Consider the following 14,161-nt stretch of genomic DNA (forward strand, 5'->3'; position numbering starts at 1 on the left):
CTCATCCTGTGTGGAAGCAGCGGTGGTTCTGTGGGTCCCAGGGGGCGGATGGGAACTGAGAAGGGTTTGAGCCACATTTCAGTCCTGCTCTGCTGTCCTGGATGTTCTTGTGGAGCTGTTGGCAAGCAGTGTGGATGCCCCGAAAGGGAACGTGGGTGGGTGTGATCACTCATCACCCACATGGCTGACTGAGGTGGGCAGTGGACGGTCTCCTGGAAATGCTGACAGCTCCCCTGGCCTCTCATTCAGGAGAGAAGGGAGCCAGGCGGCCTCACGGAACATCCTGTAAACACTTTAGCTGAAGGGAAAAGTGAGCACAGTGACCATTTCAGACGGTGAACATTACACATTTCATTTCTTCTCAGAAGACTTGCTGTTTAGCTTTTGTGCATTTAACACATAATCCTGTATGCTAAGAAGACACAGAGAGGAGTGGGCTTTGAGTCTTTGCTTGGGGGAGCTGTTCCATGGGTGGAGGGGCTGGTGACCCCGAGCATGGCTGATGGGGAAGGTCTCCCTTGGAGCTGCGTGTCCTCTGGGAGCTTGGCCAGGTCTGACCCACAGTCTGCCTGCCTGCAGGCCAAGAACCACTGGCCCTGACATGTTAGAAAGGAGGGTAAAGGGTGGAGTTCTCCTGGGAAATGTGGATTTAGTGCAGTGGTTGCAAAACTGCCACAAGACGTAGGCATACGGGCCATGAAGTGGGTGGGGCTCGTGTGCGGGGCACTGGGGGTGCTGTGGGTGCCCTGACCATCACAGAGCCGCTGGGGACAGAGAACCTGGGAACCGCAACCGCAGTGTTTTTCATCTTCACCTGACTTTGTGCCCATCCTGTGCGTCTTAGTGTTTCTGCTTCACCTCCAGGAATTTCCCTTCATTGGGTCTGCACCCACCCCACCCCCCAATCCATCCTCTCTTGGCCTGGAACCTGGCCCACCCACAGTTCTTGAACGTGCAGTGTGAGCGAGCTTTGCTGGTTCTCTGTGGCTTCCTGGACTGCACCAGGCATGCTTGGCCAGTGCTCCCCCAGTTGTAGTGAAGAGTGAAGCTCTTCTTTAAAAAAATTTCCCAGTGGTAAAGAATCCGCGTGCCAGTGCAGGAGACAATGGATTTGATCCCTGATCCAAGAAGATCCCACAGGCCTCAGAGCAGCTAAGCCTGTGTCCTGCAACCTGCTGAGCCTGCGCTCTGGAGCCCGGGAACCGTAACTACTGAAGCCTGTGTGCTCTAGAGCCTGAACTCTGCAACAAGAGAAGTCCGCACACTACAACTAGAGAGAAGCCGCGACTCACCACAACTACAGCAAAGCCCAAGCAGCAACGAAGACCCAACACAGCCAAAAATAAAGAAAGAAAATAAAATTATTAAAAAAAATTTTTTCCAGTTCATTGTTGACTGGTGGCTTCTGTGAACAATAGAAATGGTTTACTAGAAAAATGAAAAGAAACCATATGAATACAAGTCTCGTTTCTTCCTTTTAGATTCGGAAGGTGTAGAATTTCTCTGTCAAGTTAGTAACTTTATACCTGTTCTCGACTTTCGCGCTGACCTTGTTGTAGGTGCAGACTCTCCCAGTCTCTCACAGTCACAGGTACACTGAGGAGCTCTGCAGCAGGAGGCCCTGCTTCCCCGTGGTTTTAACTGCCTGCAGCGATCTTTCGGCCATGCTTTTAGAGTTTCCTGCCTGGAATGTTCAGCAGCTGTTAGCCGGTTATCTTGACTGGGAAACTGAAAGGAAACTAATGGGAGTTGCGTTCTATGTGCCAGCCAGAGGCGTGAAGTGCTTGTTTGTTTTTTAATAACTTATTTATTTATTTTTGTCTCTGCTGGGTCTTCATTGCTGCACAGGCTTCTCCCTGGTTGCTGCGAGAGGAGGCTGCTCTCTAGTTGTGGTGGGCAGGCTTCTCATTGTGATGGCTTCTCTTGTTGTTGAGCATGGGCTGTAGGATGCATGGGCTTCAGTAGTTGTGGCACACACGCTTCAGAGGCTTAGTAGCTCTGTGGCATGTGGGAATCTTCCCAGGCCAGTGATTGAACCTGTGTACCCTGCATTGGCAAATGGATTCTTATCCACTGTTCTACCAAGGAAGTTCCTTCTAATGTATTGTTGAATTTGCTAATATTTTGTTAAGGATTTTTACATCTATGTCCATTAGGGATATTAGCCTATAGTTTTTTTTCTTACAATATTCTTGTCTGGTTTTTTATGTCAGGATGATGGATGCTGGCCTTCTAAAATGAGTTTGGGCATGTTCCTTCCTCTTTTATCTTTTGGAAGAGTTTGAGAGTCATTGGTATTAACTCTTCCTTAAATACTTGGTAGAATTCAGTAAAAGTCTGGTCCTGGACTTTTGTTTTCTGGGAGGTTTTATTTACTGAGTCAGTCAACTTACCAGCTCAGATTTTCTGTTTCTTCATGATTCTGCCTTGGCAAAGTTCTTTTATTTTTTTATTTCTAAGTAATCCTCAAAACAACCCTGCAATACAGTAGGTGATATTAGCCCCAGTGGAGGGGTGAATGAATTCACTTGAATTCGCAGACTCAGTTAAGTGGGCCTGAGACCTCACTGTGGGCAGTTACGTCCCAGTCTGTGTGGACACAGAAGGAAGCTGAGCAGACGGAGCTCCCGTCCTTGAGGGGCTTATATCTCTGCCGTGGGGAGAGGTCAGAACCAAACGCCAGATGTATTAGGTGGTGAGGAGTGGTGGGTAGAGAAGGAGGTTGGAGAAATGTCTAGGGGTGGGAGGTGGAAGCAGTCTTCACTGTCACGACATCAGAGCAAAGATTTCAAGGGGCTGAGGAGACCCCTGACACCCAAAGCCAGCTGTGGTGGTGACGGGCCTGGTTTTGAAGAGCTCACTGAAGTTAAAGACCTTCCTCCCAGGTAGTAGATGGCTGATGTGGGTTTGCACTCAATTTTGGCCTTTTTTATTATGCTTTAACATCTTTATTCAGTCTCCAGGTTCTGGTTTAGAAGTCACCTGAATCCAAATAAAGTGGAAACCAACTTGGGAGTTTGTGTGTGTCGAGGGGTGTGGTTGAAAGTGTGCTCTTTGTGTGGGTCTTGCTTTTGATTGGGTCTGAATATTTTCTAAGGCTTTGAATATCTTTTTCTTAAGGGTACACAATACAGGAGTTTTGTGGTTGAATTTCCATTTTGAAGTGGGTGAAATTTCTCCAGGGGCCGCAGAACGCTAGACAGCATCAGGAAAAAGCTTTTCAAAGGAGAACAGCTGATTAAACCTCTGGAAAGCATCTGGTGTTGCTTTCGTTTGAGCACTTCGCAGATAAGAGTTGTGCATGTTGTCCCCGCTCACACAACCCTGTGCGGGGCAGATGCGTCTACTCCGCGTTGATGGGTACCCCACCTGGGGGCTCTCCTCCCTCTGGCCGCTCTCACGCTGCCCAGGACCCCCCTCTGCACAGACCCTGTACCTGTGGTGCAGGCTGCTGAACCCCGAACTCCCCTCTGCCTGTCACTCAGTCTCAGATTGCATTGTGGAGGGTGCCGTCACTCATGACTCTGGGGTGTAACTTTCTCACTTCAGCTTGAACGCCACATGAAATTCCCATGGCTAGTGTTGCCACATGTGTTTTACAGATGAGAAATGTAACATACCTTACTCAAGATGATCATCCCCAGATTGCTGCTACACTATTGTGTTTTTCAGCTACAGTTTGGATTTGAGCGAGCTTTTGTGGGTTGCTTATGATTTTATTAATGAAACGTATTATATGGCTCTTATGGAAATTCCAAAATTGCAAACTTAATATAGAATTGGCTTCAGATTTTTCATGCTTGAGTTGGGGACTAATTGAATATTGTTCAGTTTTTACAACCTTGCTAATTTTTTAAAAAGACTTTATATTTTAGTGTATTTTTAGGTTCAGAACAAAGTTGAGGGGAAGATACAGGATTTCCTGTACACCTTCTACCCCACGCATGCACAACCTCCCCTGTCATCAGTATCCCTCACCAGATGATGCGTTTGTTGCAACTGATGAACCTACATTGATAGATTGTGGTCCCCAAAGCCCCTAGTTGACATTAGGGTTCACGCTTGATGTTGTAATTCTGTGGGTTTGGAGAAGCGCATAAGGACATGTGTCCCTTCATTCTGGTATCATACAGAGTGGGTTTTTGAAATTTTTCATTTATTGATTTTTGGCTGTGCTGGGTCTTCTTTGCTGCATGAACTTTTCTCTAGTTGTGGCGAGTGGGGGCTACTCTGTAGTTGAGATGCGCTGGCTTCTCATTGCTGTGGCTTCTCTTGTTGCCATGCACAGGGTCTGGGTGAGCAGGCTCAGTAGTTGTGTACAAGGGCTTAGTTGCTCCACACCATGTGGGTTCTTTCTAGATCAGGGGTTGAGCCCATGACTGCTGCATTTGCAGGTGGATTTCTTATCCACTGAGCCAGCAGGGAAGCTCCAGAGCGTTTTTATGGCCCCCAAGTCCTCTATGCTTTGCGTCCTCACCTCTCCCCTGCCCAGTCCCATGTTGAAATTTAATAATTTGGGTAAGTATACCTCCACATTCAGGGGGGATACTCTTACTACTTTCGGAGTACTTAGCCACTGTTGGCAGCATCCACTTAGTAACAGGTCCCAGCACCCTTGTGGGCATCAGTCCTGACTTCTCACACTACTTTTCTCCTCACTAGTTTGTTTTATCATTTGTAACTTTCCCTCCATGGTCAAGGGGGATTGAGTTTTTAAACATGGAGTGGTTTTTTTTTTTTTAATACATTTGCAGGCATAGGGCTTCCCACATGGTTCAGTGGTAAAGAATTTGCCTGCCAATGCAGGAGCCGCAGGTTTGATCCCTGGGTCAGAAAGATCCCCTGGAGAAGGAAATGGCAACCCACCCCAGTATTCTTGCCTGGAGAATCCCCATGGACAGAGGAGCCTGGTGGGCTACAGTCCATGGGGTTGCAAAGAGCAGGACACAACTGAGCCCACATGCACACACACACAGACGCATAGTATATGCTTTTAAAACGGGAGCTAACGCTTCTTCACACAGTGGGAAACAGAAGTCAGCAAGCTTGGCCCCATGCCTGTGCGGCCTGGCCTGACCCTCCCCTGTCCCCTGCCCCCCCCCACCCCCCGAAGTGAGCTTGAGGCAGAAGCCTGGCTGCCGGCCTTGCCCTTTAGCACAGCCACCTCTCTGTCCCAGCTGTCCTCCCCTCTCCCCTTCTCTCCTTGGGGTCTGTTGGGCCCTTTGCTCCTCTGTAGCCTCGGGGTCCTGCTGTCCTGGACGGAGGGTCTGCACTGTCCCCCTGGCCTGCGGTGGGGACGGGGGCAGTGCAGTTGTACCCTCCTGTGCCCACCTCCCCTCATGGGCCCTCTTCACTCTTTTCCCTGAAAAACTGTGTCTTGGTTTGCAATGACTGTTCCAGAAGTCAGTCTGAGTCATCGAGGGTGTTTAGTCTTTCCTGAGAATAGGAGGGGGCATTTGGATGATGGGTGATGTAGGATTCATGAGTCTATAGCCAAACCTGACCCACAGAGGTGCCAGCAGGACGGAAGGAGTCACGGGGTGGCACTGACAGGACACGCGCTCCTCACCTGCCTCAGGAGGGACTGGACTGAGGCCAGTTTGATGTTTGTCTGTGCTTGAGATAGTGGTAGGGCCGCAGACAGAGCAGGAGGCTCGGGGCGGAGGGGAGGCTTGCAGTGGAAGACCCTTCAGGTGGTCAGCGCTTGGGCGATTAGGTAGCTTGATAGCCTCAGAAATACTCTGGATGAGTAGTTATCAGTGGAACTAGAACCATTCCCTAAGGAAAGAAAAATGAAAGTTGCTCAGTTGTGTCCGATTCTTAGCAACCCCATGGACTGTAGCCCACCAAGCTCCTCTGTCCATGGGATTCTCCAAGCAAGAATACTGGAGTGGGTAGTCATTCCCTCCTCCAAGAGATCTTCCCAACCCAGGGATCAAACCCAGGTCTCCCACATTGCAGGTGGATTCTTTACCAGCTGAGCCACCAGGGAAGCCCATTCCCTAAGGAGCCACTGGGAACTTGTGGGCATTTTTGTTACATTGATGTTTGGGGGGCACATAGATATGGAGTTGCTGGGGCCATGGATACTGGGTGAGGGTGGGGCCAGGGAGCTGGATGTCACAGAGTTTGCATCCATAGTTTTTAAAAAAGGAAAAAGCATTTTTTAATAATTCTCTGAGCATAGCACCTACTTCTATTTTAGATATGGTAAAAGAGTACTTTTACACAGTTTAATAAACACTAGATGGGAATATCAGACCACCTGACCTGGCTCTTGAGAAACCTGTATGCAGGTCAGGAAGCAAGAGTTAGAACTGGACATGGAACAACAGATTGGTTCCAAATAGGAAAAGGAGTACATCAAGGCTGTATATTGTCACCCTGCTTATTTAACTTATTTGCAGAGTACATCATGAGAAATGCTGGGCTGGAAGAAGCACAAACTGGAATCAAGATTGCCAGGAGAAATATCAATAACCTCAGATATGCAGATGACACTACCCTTATGGCAGAAAGTGAAGAGGAACTAAAGAGCCTCTTGATGAAAGTGAAGGAGGAGAGTGAAAAAGTTGGCTTGAAGTTTAACATTCAGAAAACGAAGATCATGGCATCTGGTCCCATCACTTCATGGGATAATAGATGGGGAAACAGTGGGTGACTTTATTTTTGGGGGCTCCAAAATCATTGCAGATGGTGATTGCAGCTATGAAATTAAAAGATGCTTACTCCTTGGCAGGAAAGGAGTAATACCAACCTGGATAGCATATTTAAAAGCAGAGACATTACTTTGCCAACAAAGGTCCGTCTAGTCAAGGCTATGGTTTTTCCAGTAGTTATGTATGGAAGTGAGAGTCAGACTGTGAAGAAAGCTGAGCGCCGAAGAATTGATGCTTTTGAACTGTGGTGTTGGAGAAGACTCTTGAGAGTCCCTTGGACTGCAAGGAGATCCAACCAGTCCATCCTAAAGGAGATCAGTCCTGGATGTTCAGTGGAAGGACTGATACTGAAGCTGAAACTCCAGTACTTTGGCCACCTCTTGGGAAGAGTTGACTCATTGGAAAAGACCCTGATGCTGGGAGGGACTGGGGGCAGAAGGAGAGGGGGACAACAGAGGATGAGATGGCTGAATGGCATCACTGACTTGATGGACATGGGTTTGAGTGAACTCCGGGAGTTGGTGATGGACAGGGAGGCCTGGTGTGCTGTGATTCATGAGGTCTCAAAGAGTCATACACGACTGAGCGACTGAACTGAACTGAAGTTTTCTAGGAATGCCTGGGATTTGTAAACAAATTTTGCTTGGCTTTTTACTTAAATCTTTACTCTCATAAGTTGTATTAATTTCTTTTTTATCATATTTAGAAGTTCAAATATGGGCTTCCCTGGTGGCTCAGATGGTAAAGAATCTGCCTGCAACTCAGGAGACCTGGGTCCAATCCCTGGGTTGGGAAGATACCCTGGAGAAGGGAATGGCTGCCCACTCCTCCTTTTCTTGCCTGGAGAATTTCATGGACAGAGGAGCCTGGCGGACTACAGTCTATGGACCGCAAAAGGTCAGACACGGCTGAGCAACTAACACTTTCACAGAAGCTCAGGGCCTTTAAGACAGTCAGTAAAGTTCAGTTCAGTTGCTCAGTTGTGTCCCACTCTTTGCAACCCCATGGACTGCAGCACGCCAATGTTCTCTGTCCATCACCAACTCCCAGAGCTTACTCAAACTCATGTCCTTTGAGTCGGTGATGATGGTCTATTGAAAAGGTTTTTGTTTTGGTTTATTTTGTTTAAATGAGAGATGATTGGTAAACTAAAGTTTTCTACAGTGAGACAGAGACCATAGGGAAAGCTTATGTATAGGGATGAATAATGATGAACTTTTGGGTTATAATGTGTTTCATAGTCAGGATGTAAGAAGAGTGTTTAAAGATGGAGAAGTGGGACATCCCTGGTGGTCCAGTGGTTAAGACTGCATTCCCAATGCAGGGGGCATGAGTCCAACCCCTGGTCAGGGAACTAGATCCGACATGCTGCAGCAAAGACCCTGGGTGCTGCAACCAAGAGCCAGCACAGTCAACTACATTTTTAAAAATTAAAAAGCTCAAGATGGAGAGGTTCAGTAGCACTTGATAGGCTGGGTAAAACAAGTGGGTTCAAATTATCCCAGAGCCTTTCAAAGGCAGAGATGAAAAGCCATGCATGGACATGGAACATGTTACGGATTAGATCTGTGTATTCTGAATATCCCATTCAAGGGATATTCCGTGGGAAGGAACTAACCTGATGGCATTGTGTCTGTCTGGGAGCCTATGAAGGAAAACAGAAGCCTGACCGTGGGCGAGTGGAGAAAGCAGGTCCCTTTATAGGGCACCCAGCCTCTGGTGGGCAGGGGGTGACTTGGAGCAGAGCTCACCTGCTGGAGGGGGCTGGCCTCGGCAGTGCTTCTCCCTGGGACCTCTGCCTGCCCCAAGGTCCTCACCTCACATGCGCATTTGCATATGTGTGTGTGTGTGTGTGTTTACATACGCCCTGGGGGCCTTGTGACTCCTGGGACCTCTGTCTGCCACACAGCCCTCACCTCACTCGGGCATGTGTGTGCATGTGCCCAAGGCTTCCTCCCTTTCTTTCTCCTCCTAAGAGACTTGGCCGCTTCCCGGGATTTGTGTCTGCAGTGGGAGTGGGGCAGGGGCCTGGTTCTCCCCACAGACAGCCTGCCCCCAAGTTCCCAGAAGGGAGTGAATGAACAAAAACCAGATGATTCTGGCTGGAAGTTTACTGCCTGCGTATGACGTGAGACATCCACCAGCCCTGATGGTCAGGGCTGCAGGTGAGGCTCGGGGCCAAGCCTGAATTTCCGAGCTTCCTCTGCCCGCAGAGACCTTCTGCTTGCCTCCCAGACCCCCCTCCTCAGGCTCTATGCTGGGGGGACCAACGGAGGTGATGGGTTGTTTTCTTGTTCTGGATCTGCCTCATTTTCTTGGTGGCTCAGTGGTAAAGAAGCCATCTGCCAGTGCAAGAGATGTGGGTTCGATCCTTGGTTTGGGACGATGCCTTGGAGGAGGAAATGGCAATCCACTTCAGTATTCTTGCCTGGGAAGGCACATGGACAGAGGAGCCTGGCAGGCTACAGTTCATGGGGTCGCAGAAGAATCAGACACAACTTAGGAACTAAACCACCATCACCACCAGGTATCAGACATCAGGACTCTGCTCTGTAATAAAGGAGTCAGTTCTGGACTAGTCTTGTGTCCTTGTGAATCCGGACGGGGAAGCCTTGTTGTATCAGGAGGAGGAAGGATGCCCCTCGATTCTAGCAGACACCCCTTACTCTTCCTCAGTGGAAGCTTGGCACAAGGCAGCCCCAGCAGTGACTCAGCCAGGGCGCAAGGGTCTGCTCCCACTGCCCAGCCCGATGGAGCACGGCCTCCCAGTCCTGGGTTTATTTTATGGGGAAGGCAAAGTAAAGACCAGCTGCTCGACCTGCTCTGTAAAGCCCCAGAGGCGCTCTGCTCAGACGTGAAGGTGTCGTCCAGATCCAGGGCGCTCGGCTCTTTTTGTGCTGACCCGTTGTCATTCGTTTTTCTCAGCCTTGCCCTGCACATTACAAGTGCCTGCAGTGAGTGTGGATGAACTTGGCAACTCAGTAAAGTCTGTACAACAGTCCGGCAGGATGTGAGTTGTGACATCGGGGTGTCGTCTCACTTCAAACCGCCGAGTTATCATGTAACCGTCACGTGGCTCGACTGCGTGCAGGAAGAATCCTCGATGTGGCTTCATAGGCTTAAATATAGTTCAGGGCACCGGACCTGGAGCTGAGATGAGGAAGTTCTATTCAGTGTAGGAAACAGGAGCTTAAAGATAACACGCTGTGATGGGAACCTGGCTTCCCGAGCCCGATAAGCCCGTGGAATAAGGGTGGACACACAGAGAGGGGCCTGTCCCTGAGTGTGGAAGTATCAGGTAAGGACACTCTTGCACAGGTGGGGCTGTGCGTGTGCTGGTAAGAGGACCCCCACGGCCTCCAGAGAAATGGAGGGGATGGCCCAGGGTGGCTGGACAAAGGCATTGTTGTACTTCTGGGTTTTTTTTCCTCTTGACTTGTCTTCCTCAGTCATTTGGAAGCAAATCTCAAAAGATGTTTGTCTAAACTTGCAAACCCAGAAGCAGAAAGGGGTCCTAGTAGCCTTTGGCCATGCTAATGTCTGCTCCCTGCTTCAAAGGGCAGCGAGGTGGTCTTGCTTCCTGGGTGTGTGTGTGTGTGACTGTGGACTGTGTGTGTAAGCAGCTGTTGTTTTATGGGTTTCACAGCAGGGTGGGTGAGGGAGATTACTCCTTATGTTTGTAGAGAAATTGTTAACAACCTTGATAACGTTTAGCCCTCCAGTTTGTGGTCCTGCAGAGTTTCGCTATAAAAGACCTTAGGAATGCTTTTTGGCATTTTATTATGTTAAATATTTTTAACTCAGATCCTGTCCGATGTTTTAAAACAGACCGGCAAACGGGTGCTGTTTCACACTGTGGTTAGTGAACTTTGGTCGTGCAGTGGTGAGAAAGAACAGCGTGAGGACTGGGGAGCTATTCTTACTCATTAATGTAACTGTTTAGAAATCAAATCGGCAGGACATTTGGAGGAAAATAAGGCACCACGTCTGCATTTGTAAAACATTTAAGAGGTCATTATTCACCCCAAAAGGATCTCATGCCTTATACAGGATTCACTGTGAATTTCCTTAGAGATGTAAATGTGTTTATGAAACTGTTCATTTTACAGCTAATCTTCAGGAATAGTCTTGTGGTATGAGATGGGTGATGGATCAGGGAGTTTATTATAAATGTATTTATATTTATGTTACATACACACACGTATATACACAATACAACCACACGTAACCATGAAATATGGGATAGTTATAGTGATCAGGAGAAGGGAATAATCTTTTTCAGGGGCAAGAAAGAAAAAAAAAAAAGTTGAAAAGAGAGAGTTTCTCAGATGACAGAGAAATGGTGCAGCAGGACCAGGGTGTGGACATCCTGCAGTGAAGGCTCCTGATGGGGCGGGGGGGACCCAGGCCTCCTCAGGGTGGCTGGAGGAGTCTGAAATCTCACTGACAATTCTTGATATCAGTAGCCCTGAGGGTCCCCCCAAAAAAAGATAGCACCTTTACAGGAACTTTTAAAAAGGTGTTTTTATTATTTTAAAGCAGAGGTCTTGCAGTGATCTTCAATTAGGTCTTGCCCCCAAGTTCTTACAACATGTTGAGGATCCACTCGTCCTCAGAAGGAGGGCAAAATGGGAGCCGGCTTCTCTCACTGCCTCCATGTGGAGGACAGATTCTTAGCTGCAACTTAGCCTGTCATTATCCATCTGTTAAAGGAGAGTTAAAGGGTGGGTGACGTGAGGGCATGTGTAGGAAAGTATTTTATGTTCCACATGTGTGCATGCTAAGTCACTCAGTTGTGTCTGACTCTTCGCACGACCCCATGGGCTGTAACCCACCAGGCTCCTCTGTCCATGGGCTATTCCAGGCAAGAATACTGGAGTGGGTTGCCATTTCCTCCTCTAGGGAATCTTCCTTACCCATGGATTGAACTCCCAGGTCGCAGGTGTTTCCTGCGTTGACAGGCGAGTTCTTTACCACTGAGCCACCTGGGAAGTCCCTTTCTGTTCCATGGGTCACTGTAAGTATCCCGTGGTATCGACAGGGGCATTGGGTGCTTTAGGCCTCCGGGTGAGAGTTGGGGGGTCAGGTACATAGAACATGAAAAATGGAAAAATAGATTTACCAAGTCATCTTGGTGGGGGTGAAAAGAGGTGGATATACCCTAGGCAGTGTACTGATGGGGTTTAATCCTGTGCTGAAAGGAGACTCCTTTGCTGCTAGAAGGAAGCTCACTTGCACATGGCGGGGGGTGGCTCCGAGTCCTTGGGCTCAGCTGCTTGTGGTCTTTCTTGTCGCTGATGGGCTGGCTCAGGGCCGCCTTCCTCACTGACTTATTCACTGGGCCTGGTTATCCTTGAAACACTGAGGTATAGCTGAAGAGCATGGCTTTTATGGTGACCAGACTTGGGTTCAGATCTTACTTTTGCCACTTCTGTGATTCTGAACCAATGACTTACTATGTGAGTTGCAGATTCTTCATCTGTGAATGATCATAACGTGTAATCTATGAATAGGGAGGATTAATTGAGATCAGGTATGTAGAAGGGTTCTAGCTTGGTACTTGGTGAGATCTAGGTGGTTGACAAACATTCTTTCCCGCCCCTACCTTCTTTTTTTTTTGTCTGTATCAGGTCTTAGTTGTAGCACTCCAGATCTTCCGTTGCTGCATGAGGGATCTGTCTAGTTCCCTGACCAGGGATCTAGCTCCATCCCCTGCATTGGGAGTGCAGAGTTTTAGCCATTGGACCACCAGAGAAGTCCCAGCCCATCTTTTTTTGTTTAATTATTTTTATTGTGGTAAAATACTTCTCTAACATAAAAGCTCTCCTTTTGAACTGTTTTAAGGTATAAATTTTAGTGGCATTAACTGCATTCACCATGCTGTACAACCGTCACCTCTCTCCACTGACAGGACTTTCTGCATGTCGGTGCTGTGTTCCTGAAGCCCTAACTCCCCACCCCTGCTCCCCCCCTCAACGGCTCCCATGCACTTCCTACCTCTGAACTTGCTCGTGCGTCTTACACGCGTGGGTCATATGACACGTGACATGTATGGGTCACACGACGCATGGCACACACGGGTCATGTGACATGAGTGGGTCACACAACACTTTACACGAGTGGAGCATACAACACTTGGCATGCGTGGATCGTGAGACATGTGACACAAGCGGGTCGTGCACACATGACACGAGTGGGTCACACGACACATGACACACGTGGGTCATATGACATGTGACCTCGGTGTCTGCCCTTCCGCTTAGCGGCATGACTTTGAGGCTCACCCTGCTGTGGCGTGCATCTGGATGTCTTTCCTTTCCGGGGCGGCTGTTACTCCCTTGTGTGGCTGGACCACATTTTGTCACCACTCGCCAGTCGAGGGACCCATGGCAGTTCCCGCCTGCCGTCTGTTGTGGGAGTGCACTTGGGGGTGTGGGCGTCTGAGTCCCTGCTTTCAGTTCCGTGGGGTGGGGACCCAGAGGTGGGATTGCCAAGGCGTATAGTAATTCTCTATTGAACTTTCTGAGGGTCCACCAAACTGTTTTCCTGAGCTTTGGTTTTTACTTTACTTTGCATCTTTGGAGCTTGCCTCCTTAAAGACCTGAAACTCCTGGAGGAGGTCAGGGTTGAAAGGAACCACGTTCTGTTTAGTGTCTGAGATTTTCACATGTTTTCTCCCCTCTTCAGAGCACCCCACCCCCGGCCCCGCGTGCCCAACCACTGCTGCAGAGACTTTATCTTCCTTCTTTTGCTTTTTCCTTGTTCAGCCTCCTTCCCTCTCTTCCCTCTCCCCCTGTTCTGCCCGTCCCCCCACCTTCTCAAAGGGGCATGGCAGGGGATCCTACAGGGGTCGTCCTGCACTCCTCTCTTCTCCCCCTGCCCAGACCCTGCGTTGCTGTCATGGTGGGAAGGGTCCTGGAGATCAGAGCCTGGCATGCTTGTCGAGCTTCCTTCAGCCGGACCCCAGAAGGGCTGGCACCTGTAATCAGTGATGGCAAGTGTTTGGGAAAAGTTGGGTGGAGAATAAGAAAATAACATTGCTGAAGCAAGGAATCGAGTCTTTGGGGCTGCCAGCCCAGCACGGTGCCAGCAGCAACTGTGAGAAGATCATAAAAGTGGCTTTTCCAAAAACTGTCCAGAAATGAAGCCCGGGCTGCCCAGTCAGAGGTGACGGCTTAGTCAAGTTGCTCTTCATCCCTGTGGTCCTGATTCACCTGGTCAGGGAATACGTATAAATCTATTGCTGATTCATGTCAATGTATGACAAAACCCACTGAAAAAATAAATAAATTATTTAAAAAAAAAAAAAAGTGTTATCAGTAGGAAAAAAAAAAAAAGAAAGTCTATAGTTAGTGTGACTTTGCTCATATCTCAGGCCATTGTGAAGGTCTCATTCATTATGTGTCTGACCACACCCTGCCACCAAGGATGTATCCATGCTACAGTCAGGACAGAGCAACATTCAAATTTAAGCGGTAGCAGTGAGTTATTAATAACAGTCC

At 48.6% G+C, this 14,161-nt stretch overlaps 1 protein-coding gene across 3 annotated transcripts in view; it reads left to right on the top strand.

The window, feature by feature from the left end:
• LIMS1 (LIM zinc finger domain containing 1) overlaps window positions 1-14,161 on the top strand; it is an 81,062-nt gene that overhangs the window by 17,441 nt on the left and 49,460 nt on the right. The window contains exon 1 of one of the 3 annotated variants that reach the window (XM_043917898.1): window positions 9,622-9,957. The exons of the other annotated variants lie outside the window; for them this stretch is intronic. The gene's annotated coding sequence lies outside the window, so the exon portion shown is untranslated. Of the gene's footprint in view, window positions 1-9,621; window positions 9,958-14,161 lie in introns of those variants that run through there. 3 annotated transcript variants of the gene reach the window in all.

This window comes from Cervus elaphus, chromosome 11 (assembly GCF_910594005.1).
Source record: "Cervus elaphus chromosome 11, mCerEla1.1, whole genome shotgun sequence".
Lineage (NCBI taxonomy): Eukaryota > Metazoa > Chordata > Mammalia > Artiodactyla > Cervidae > Cervus > Cervus elaphus.